We start from the raw sequence: 10913 nt of genomic DNA, 5'->3' as shown, positions 1-10913 counted from the left end.
AGAATGTAAGGCACTCCTAGAAATGTCCTAAACATTCCATCCTTCCACCAATGTGTTGTGTGTATTAGATACTTACAGTGGCATTGATCAGACACATATGTTCCAAGTAAGAAATACAACGAGCTTAATCCCCAATTCAAATGTACCAGCTTCGTAAGGGCTTATGCAGAGATGCGAATGTTCAGCTGCCCTCTTTTCTTCCCAAGGTACTGAGGACACCCTCTGCTCAAATTACATAAAGAAGTGCTTCTAAAATTCCATCTGATTATCTGGAACCAGGGTATCCTTGATCTCACTAAGAGACCAGGTTCTCCCCTACATGCCAGATTTCAGGCTAAGACTGTGCCAGATTCAGCCCACACTTTCTGAATCCTCTCTCACACAGGATTTTGACTGGGAAATGCTTCACTTCTGCCTTCCCTGGAGGAGTACTTAAACATGAATGATGCGAAATATCTGAGTCTGGGGAAGGCCATTCCCTGAAGTGTCCCTCCCCTTCCTAGTTAAGAGGGCCTGATGTGATAAAGAATTCTGTCTCCAATATGTATTATTACATCATGGAAAAAAGATGGTCTATTCTTGCAACTAGATGGATATTTTGCCCTAAATGACATCTTTTGGCTAGAAAAAACTAATAATCACCTAGTGCCCAGGACTGGGTTTCTTATGTCTTCTCCAATAAAATGAAATTGGGTTTCTGGAAGAAATGACTGATTCTAGGTTTGGGACAGGGAATGTATAAGAAGGCCTAAGGCATATTGTAATGTTAGAAAGTAAGGAAGTGCTAACACACACACACACACACACACACTCACACCACGTTGAAGATATGCAAAAGGGAACACAGGAGCCTATGAAAAATGCCCCAGTGCCCAAAGCTGGAAAACAGTTCAGCATCAAAATGAATAACATAAAATTTAAACATAACCCAAAGTATAAAATAAGTAGTTATGAGTTAAAATGATAAAAATATTTGAAAAAATAAATAAATTGAAAGAGGAGAATAGGCCAAATAATTCCAAATGATTTATGTAGATATTCTGCCCTCAAACTCTCCACGTCTTAAGTGTGGGCTGTACATGGTGACTTCCTTCTGAAAGGCACAGGAGGAGTGGGGGAGGGCGTGGCTTCACAAAGGGGACATGTGAGAAACACTACTTCAGCCAGGTGACCAAGTTTAATAGCAACAGTGATAAGTAACATTGAAATTATGTTCCCGCTGATATGTGATGAAAATGGCCTTTCTCCCAATAATCCACAATCCTTAACCTTGAGTATCAGATTCTCAGAATAGCAGACAAACCTCAGCTGAGGGTTTTCGTACAAAACGTTCGTCTAGTTTTCCTCAAAACTTCCAAGGTCACCTCTGATAAGGAATGTCAGAGAGACCGTCACTGCGCACAGGTGCCAGACCACACGTGCCAGCTTCGTGTAATGTGGTGCCCTGGATCAGATTCTGGAGAGGAAAACAAAATTAGTGAAGACTAATTCATTAGGAACCTGGTTAAAGTATGGATTTTAGTTACTAGTAAATTATTTAAAAAGTAATTTATTAACATCGATTGATTTATTTTGGCAAAGGCATCATACTAATACAAGATAGTAAAAAGGGAAACTGAGTGTGGAGTTTATTGAAACTCTATTAATTTTACAACTTCCCTGTAAATATAAACCTGTTATCTAACATAAACTTTATTAAAAATGAATGGCATGTTTCATTTTAACACATCCTCAAAGTTTATCTGTTTTGTAACATGTCAGAAACTCCTTTTTAATGTTGAATAATATTTCATTGCATGCAGACCACATTCTCTTTATCTATTTATGTGTTGATGGGCACTAGGGTTGTTTACACATTTTGGCAGTTGTGAATGTGCCATAAACACAAATGTACAAGTATCACTTCTAGTCCCTGCTTTAAATTCTTTTGGTATATATCCAGAAGGAGAATTGCTGGATCTAATGGGCATTCTATTTTTAACTTTCTGAGGAATGTCATACTATCTTTCAAACAGGCTGCTCCGTTTTACATTCTCATGATCAGGGCACAAGTGTGTGTAGTGATGTTGGGCATCTTTTCATATGCTCTTTGCCCATTTGTATATATTCCTTACTCATTTTTTAATCAGGTTGTCATTGAGTTGTAGGAATTCCTTGTATATTTTGGATAATGACTCCTTATCAGATGTATATTTGAAAGTGTTTCTTCCTATTCCATTAGTTGTTTTTTCCCTCTGTTGATTGTGGTCTTTGATACACAAAAATTTTTAATTTCAATGTAGTCCAATTTATCTGTTTTTTATCTTCAGTAACCTGTGTCTTTGGTGCGGTATTCAGGAAATTATTGCTTCACCTAATGTCCTAAAGCTTTTCCTCTATATTTTTTTCTAAGTGTTTTATAGTTTTAGCTCTTATGTTTAGTTCTTTCATCCATTTTGAGCTATTTTGTATATGGTGTAAGTTAAGAGTAAACCTTTATTCTTCGGCATGGGAACATCAAGTTTCCCATCACCATTTGTTGAAAAAACTATCCTTTCCCCATTGGATGCTCTTAGTGCCCCTGTAGAAATTCATATGACCAAAAGTGATGGTGTATTTCTGGGCTTTCTAAACTATTCAATTAGCCTAGATGCCTGTCTTTATACAAGTATCACAGTGTTGTGATAACTATGGTTTTACAGTAAGTTCTGAAATCAGGAAGTGCATGACCCCCAACTTAGTTGATCTCAAGTCTTTTACGACTGTGGGGTCCCTTGAGATTTCACATGAAATTTTCAGATTTTTCTATATCTGCAAAATCATCATGAAGATTTAGTAAGGATTTTATTGAATCTGTTTTAGGTATTATTGATGCTAAGCAATAGTAAGTCTTCCAATCCATGAAAATGTGATATATTTCAGAACACACACACACACACACACACACACACACACACACACACGTATATGAGATTTATATAAGGAATTGGCTCTTGTGTATATGTAGGTTGGCAAGTACAAAATTTGTACAGCCAATGTCTCATTTTGAGTCAAAAGACCAGAAACTATTGTAAGCCAGTAATATCTGCTGTCCCAATTCAGGTCCATAGGCAGGAAGCTGCTGTAGAATCAGGAAGAGTTCACGTGCCTGTATGCAGACCGTCTGACGGGAAGAGCTGATGTATCAGTTTGAAAGCTCTCAGGCAGCAGAATTCCCTTATTTTGTAATTGTCAAGCCTTCAGGTGGATGAGGACCACCTACATTAGTGGGGGCAACCTGCCTTACAGTCTACCAGTTCAAATGTTGATATCATCTAGGCAGACCTCACACTCACAACACCAAACAATATTCAAGTAAACATTTGTGCACATTGTGGCCCAGCAAAATTAAAACATAAAATTAACCAAAACAAGTCCACTGCTTCAACTTAGTACCTAGATAAATCTCCTTAAAGCATACTTAATCTCCAAATAAAATCATTACTAAGGTCATAGTTCCATATAACATCATACAGCTGTCCTGTGTACAACTGAAAATGCATAACTCCTCCCCTAGAAGGGAAGGTAAATTCTTTGGGTTATTGTAACTCCAGGGGGAAAATCTGTTTCCCAGCTCAGGGCAAATTACCTTTGAAACCCAAATCAGTCAAAGGGAGAAATTAAGTGGGAGAAACCCGTTTATTGCTTACAAGCAGTTGTCCACTTCTGCTCTCCCATGTCTTTCATGACCTGGCTGCAAAAATGGACCCCACCCAACCTCTCCAGTCCAGGTATGCCATGTCTCCCCCATGTAATCATGTATTGATATGGAGATGGACTACTTCTCTCCACCCCTTGGAAACACCTATTGATATGGAGACGAATTAAGCCAGGCAAGAGATTCTGGAAATATTGCAATTTTATCCACAGTTATGTTTGTTCTTCTCCTTAATATCTTGTATTTTAAATACTGTGATAGAAAATTGGAAATACTAAAATACTATGATGGAAACTCAAGATATCTTATGTTACATGGTAAGGTAAGAGAGGAAAGAAAACAAAGATGTTAGCTTAAGGTATGTACTCACATACACAAACATATTCATAATATAAGGAGGACAAAGAATAATTACAGTCTTTATTTCTGAAACTGGTCACTTTGTTAGGAATGTTAGGTAAAAAGATACACATGAGCAGCTGGGGAAGGGGAAGATGAGGCTCAAGGAAAATAACTGCCCAAATTGCCCATGCAGAGGTTCCCACGTGAGAACAACAAAGGTTCTGCAGGGTTCTGCAAAGGTTCTTGCCTATTGGGCACAAGACAAACCATTCCCAACAAGGTCCCAACGCAGGTGCAAACAAAACTAAGAATGGCCAAATCACACCTCCACATAAGCTAATTAAAGTAAAATTGCTGTTTCGCTACCCTCTCCCACCATGAGCTTTTCGATGTGCATTTTGGGGAAAGACATGCTGACCAAGAGGAATGAGTATATAACTAGAGCTGTCAATCAAATGACCTCACCCTGTCAATCAAAGAAGTGTCTCCCAGCTAGGTAAGGATAAAGAGACCCTCCCCTAAATCTTTGGGCCTCTGTCTACCTTGACTCTGGCCCACTCCTCCCTTGGAGTGTGTTAAAATAAAACTTTCACTCTGCTTCACTACTGTGTCTCAGCCTTTCAGTTCTTTGTTGCAGCAGGAGGAGAACCGAGGCGAACAAACTCAGCCATAACAACATGGTCGTAGCTGGTGTTTCTAATTATTTTTTCTGTTACTCATTTGTGTTCAGTGTGCCCTCAGCAAGCTCCAAAGCTGGTCATGGTTCTTCACCTTGTGGGGTGACACAGAGCTTCACCGCTGATGGGTCTGTGCCATTAGTAGCTCTGCTTGGATTGGGTTGTCATAGTTTTCGATTGACCTTAATCATTGCTAAGACTTGAACAGGCTTCCTGTCTGTTTCACTTCTAGGAACACCATAATAAACTAGCAACACTGTTAGTCTGCTTGTGTTGATTATTCTGATGGCTGCTTTCACTCTGCTGTACCTTGGGGTAGCCATGCCCCATCTTGTCTTTGAGGGTTGAGTGGCACCACTTGGCCACTGTTACCTGGGATCAAATGATTTGCATTGCTTTTAGATGTCAAAGTCTAGCGACCATAGTTCCCACCAGAGGTCTGGCTGACAGAAAACAGTGATTACAGAACTTTTCAAGTACGCTGTGGCTCTGCCTACAAATTCATTTCTTATGGTAATGATGAAAGGGATGCCTTCTGCACCTTCCCAGGGTGGTTAAGTAGATCTTAAAGGACAAATCCATTCTAACATTCCACTCTCCCAAGGGCTTTGAATCTCTTTCTGTACATTAAACCAAGGGAGGTCTGGCATTGCTAATTTGCTCACTATGGACCAAGTTTTGGTTCATGTTTTAGCCACCAACCAGACAAACTGTTAGACTTTTCTGACTTCCTCAGCTGCAACATTAAACGAAGAATATCTTGTTAGTGAGCCCACGGCACTAAATTTGGCATGATCGAAATTACGTCTCTTCTCTAATTGTCCCACACCTTTAATGTCCATTACTATATATATTCCACAAAATTTTTTCTGTATAAATTAGAGAACTCAAGTAGCATTTGGAATATAGTGCATCTCCTCCGGGGTCACACTTAGTACCTCACCTTTAGGGATCTCCTGGGACTTGAGTGTAGTTCCAAGTCTAGAAGCAAGGAAAGGAAGTGGGGGGTGTCCTGAGTAGAATCAGCTTTCTTTCATGGCCACTGCCTCAAGGGAAGCCATTACAGTTTCCTCAAAGGATGTGGGATAATCCTTCAGACTGAGGGGGAGAAGCTTCTCCCACTGACAAGGAAGACTCATCTAACTGTTTCATCTTCTCAGTTTCCTCAGTCTTCCTGGAATCTAAATCAGAGTCTAGCTTTTATCCACAACTCTTCCTCAAATCATCATCGTATACCAAGTCTTTTCTTTATAGTGCCTAAATAATTTTCGATGCCTTCTCTAACTCTCCATTAGGATTCCCTAAATGCAGATCTTGTATTGGTATTTTTATAACAGTGATTTGTAAAGAGTAAGGTTGAAAGGAGCTGAGTAGGGAGAAGAAAGGATACAGTCCCGACTGGAGCCTGGAGTCTGGCTTCAGCCCGGATGACGGAAGCTCAGGCTCTACACTGTGCTGCACAACTGGCTCCACCTTGAGGCAGAGGGAGCAGCCATTTTTTACCCCAGTTCCAGCCGTTCATTGGTTCCGGTCCTGAGGTAATGGGCATACCCCCCCAGGTGAGGCAGCCCCAATTTTCTCTAGTGCAGGTGGGCAGAGAAGGATGGGGCTCCGGCTCTCAGCAGCCCGGCGCAGCGGCTGGAGCGCAGGTGTGCTGGCCTGTGACGGCGCCCGGGGCTGGGAGCAGCAGGGTCCTCCAAACGGGCACCGCCAGCGTCCAGGCCTCCCTCCTTCCACACCCATTGCATTGCAGTAATCTCCTAACTGCTCTCCATCCCCCAGTCTTGGCCTCTTCAGCCCATTTTCCACTCTGGTAACCCATACGGGGTTGTCATCTAAAACTCAAAATCAAACTACACCACTCACTTGTTTAAAAGACCTTCCAATGTTTTCCCCAGGATACTTATCATTGGCCTTAACACAATTATGAGAACTTTCTTGATCTTCCCTGTTCCTATCTCTCCAGCTTCAGATCTTACCATTTACCCTTTATAAGCTCAGTGTCCAGCATGGTGCCCAGCACACAGCAGGTGTTCAATAGATGGATTAACAACCACAGCGATGTTGAACTCATTAGGTTTCTTCCTAGCTATTGTCACCTTCTGGACTGCATTACACATTCTCTCTCCTGGAATGGTCTCACTCCAGCTGATGTCTCTGTGCTCTGCTGACTCCTTTGCATGCTTTGCATCCCATTATTATGTCTTTTCATCTTGGAACACTTCCTGACTCCTTATGTCTTTGTTGTGTGTCCTGCAAACCTGCTTTCATAGCACCTGGGCCTCCACTGTGTTACCATTTATAACATAATATTGGAATTTCAAGCTTCCTTTTGAATTTCTCTCAGTGAATTGTAAGTTCTCTGATGGCAAGACCAGCAGTTTTCTTTATTTACCACTAAAGCACCAGCCCCTATCAAGGGGCCTAATACTTTCTTTGAGCTCAAAAATATTTGTTGATTAACAAATTAAGGAGAGAAGCAATGAATGGGATATAGTTATCCTGGAATTGCTTTGCTTATAGATAGAGCTACATATTTTTTAAAGCATCTTTTCGTAATGAAATGTTACCAAAATCAAACCCATTAACAGAGAAAAATAAACAGCCACATTCAAGAGATGAAAATGCTGAAAGGAGGGAGAATTATCAAGGTAAACTATTTGCTCTTTCACTGAGTATCTCAGTTTCAATTTCTTTCTCATTTCACAGTTAAACAGAAGTTAAAATAAATTATAGTTCCCAAAAGAAGTCTAGCTAGAATCTTCCTTAGAGTCTGAATCAAAGTAGGAGAAAAAATCTCCAGTATCATTTTTTTGCTCCATATTTTACTGACTTTATTCATCTTACTTCATAATTACATTTATTCATTCAATATTTATCATGCACCAGACATTGTTCTACTTGTAGACACTATCATTAGGTAGCAGGCAAGTACTTTATAGGGTATGAACATATATTTAATAAATAGAAATTCCTTCTGACTTTGAAATATTCTTTTAATTTAAAATATAAAAATTAATTCATCACACTTTCTCAAAGGTCATCAGCATAACAGTCATTAGCAAAACAACATGATTCTGAAGCCTACAAGGGAATTTGGAAATATGACATAATATTCATCTCATACCCCTTAAAGGTTAAATGACCCATTGCTTTTGTATTTCTGAAATAATCACATATCACAATATTACATTCAAACCATTATCATCAACTATGATGCCATATGAAAATAAGCAGAGTTACTAATGAATATTATAATTTAGTTATATACAATGAACTAATATATATTATAACTGATAACATATATGTATAGTCTGCAGTACAGTCCCTAGCTGAATAAACTGTGACTAACATAATCACCTTACGCTGCTGTCATCATCGCCTGGCAGGGAGTCACGGAGGCTGAGAGCGTGGCCTAAGGGGGCAGGTGGGTTCTCCTTACTAGCTCCTCACTGCACCTCTGGGTGCCTTCCTCTGTACAATGGGGGACAACAGAAGTGCTCACCACTTTGAATTATTATAGAGATTAATGCTCAGTACCCATATATTTTATTTCATTTCACTTTTTGTATTAAAATGAAAGTTTATTAATCTATATCATGAATGAAGTTAGCAGAACTAATTTGGCAGAGTTTTCCAACTATGGTCTTAGGTTAAGGTTTTATTCCTTTGCTTGCACCCATTTCTGTTCCTTTCAATGCAAAATCAGTAATTTATAGAAATTCATCTTTTTTTTTTACCTTATATGCATTTCTTACAGAGATCTTCCAAAATATTCTTCTGTCCTTTGCTCAGTTGAATCAATATAGGGGCTCCAGGAACATTTATTTATCAGTTGAATAAACATTTATTTATCAGCTTTCCTCCTACACAGTTTTCTCATGGCATTTTTCATCTGGGCATTTCTCAAGGTACAGATTAAGGGGTTTAACATAGGGGTTATCATAGTGTAGAATAAAGCAACTGCTTTATCAATTGATAAAGTAGCTGCAGGTCTCATGTACACAAATATGCAGGGAACAAGGAATAAGACCACAGCTGTGATATGAGAGACACAGGTGGAGAGGGCTTTTCACCTCGCGTCCAAGTTTGTGGTTCTTAGAGAACACAGGATGACCACATAAGAGCCCATCAAGAGGAGGAAGTTTAACAGACACGTGAAGCCATTGTTGGCAGCAACGAAGATCCCTAGAGTGTGAGTGTCAGTGCAGGCAAGATTGAGCAAAGGAATCAGGTCACACATGAAGTGATCTATGATGTTAGGGCCACAGAAGGGTAATTGGAAGATGAAGAGGATCTGTATGGTTGCGTGAAGAAACCCACCCACACCACTCCCACTAGAAGGCCACACACCCGCCGATTCATGATGGTTGTATATAGTGCAAGGGCTTGCAGATGGCCACATAGTGGTTATAGGCCATCACAGTCAGCAGGGTGACATCACCTCCAAAGAAATGTTCCCCAAAGATCTGGGTCATGCACCCATTGAATAAGATGGTTTTCTTCTCATGGAGTGAATCTACAATCAGTTTAGGGGCACTTACAGAGGAATAGCAGGCATCAATAAAGGAGCTATAGGCCCGGAAGAAGTTCATGGGAGTTTCCAATAATGGGCTGGCAGTGACAGTGACCAAGATGATCACATCTTCTACCACAGAAAAGATGTAGACGAGAAAAAAACACAAATATGATTCTCTGCATCTTTGGATTCTCTGTGAGCCCCAGTAGAACAAATTGTGTCACACTGTTTCTATTTTTCACGTATTTCATATTATCTTAATTACATTACCTGAAAAAAATTAGTTTTTATTAACACAACCTTCAATTTATTAAGCTTCTCCATCTAACATATAATAACTACCTAGATTCTATTGAATGTGAATTCTTGTGAGGGTTTTTGAGATAGAAAATAGGTTTGAGTTCTTGGATATTACTTAAATCATCTCCTGGGTAAAGATTCTGTTAAGAGTGTGGACATGAGGAACTTTTGTGGACACAGAGGCAGTAGATCATTTGTGAACACTTAGTCATCTGAGGCGGCTTAGAGCCTAACATGAAGTTGTACCTCGTGCATATCCTGGCAGGTAAGTAAGGAAAGGGAGGTAGAACATGGATTTAAAGGCCACAAATGCAAAGCTAAGGATTCTTCCCTGTATTCTTTGGAGATGGGGGACCATAATGAGGAATTGAGAATATGAATGGACAATGAATGGACAGATGAAGAGGAATTTGAGGAAAGGGAATCCTTGGATATAACTCCACTAATGATCTTGGGGTGTCTTGGATGAAGTGATTTGAGGTTCAGTAAGAGGACAGAAGCCAGAGACAGAAACCCCAGTGTCAGACTATTTATAATATATTCATATAGTATAATATAATGAAGGGTAGCAGGGTATTGGTGATGGGAATTAAATGAAAGGATCCCGGAGCTAGTGTGAAGAATGTATAATGCATGTAGTCTAATTCTCATACCATTATAATAGCTCATAAACATACTTTTAGTAATTGATTGCTATGTGCAAAGCATGGTAGCACCCTTTATGGTTGGTATTATTTCATCCATTCAGCAAATGAGGAAACAATCTCAGAGGCTATGTTAATAGTAATAATAATGGTAATATTAACTAAAACTTACTGAATACTTACTGGGCTCCAAGTATTTTGCAGACATTTGGTTATGGAATTCTCACTGCAAACCTAAGAGTTGATTACCATTTTCATTCTTATTTTACTGAGAAGGAAATAAGAGCAGAGAAAAGTTAAGTGTCCTGCTCAAGATAAAGCAAATAATAAAGGGCGGAGCTAAGATTAGGTCAGATTATACTTGTTAACGTTTTCTTCCTCCAAACTCTTCATCCATGCCTTCCATTGTTATAATAAACAATGTTGAAATAGTGATCTCTTTAGTGTATACGAAACAATTTCATCAACAGATGCACACACATACAAAAACACACACACACTAACGTATTGGAATCTCCAGATATTAATAAAAATGTGGCAGTGCTTTCACTGAAAGGCACTTTAACCTTGGCCTTGCCCTCAGCCCCACTCCCTGCCTCCCCAGCTCTCCTCCAGAGCCTGGGCCCCGGACTGCTCTGCAGAATGCTGAAAATGACAGCCACAGTGGTCGTGTATTGGTTTGAGAATCAGAAACCCCAGACCGGAATCTGCCTCTTCCACTTGCAACTTCTTTCTCCTGGAGGTACTTCTTGGCA

General features: G+C 39.7%; 1 pseudogene; it reads right to left on the bottom strand.

Moving 5' to 3' along the window:
* Window positions 1–8537: 8537 nt before the first annotated feature.
* Window positions 8538–9465, bottom strand: LOC118923188 (olfactory receptor 4C46-like; annotated as a pseudogene).
* Between the last annotated feature and the right edge of the window lie 1448 nt (window positions 9466–10913).

Source organism: Manis pentadactyla, chromosome 14, assembly GCF_030020395.1.
Source record: "Manis pentadactyla isolate mManPen7 chromosome 14, mManPen7.hap1, whole genome shotgun sequence".
NCBI lineage: Eukaryota > Metazoa > Chordata > Mammalia > Pholidota > Manidae > Manis > Manis pentadactyla.
The sequence above is the reverse complement of the archived record's forward strand: the minus strand, read 5'-3'. Positions and strand labels throughout refer to the sequence as shown.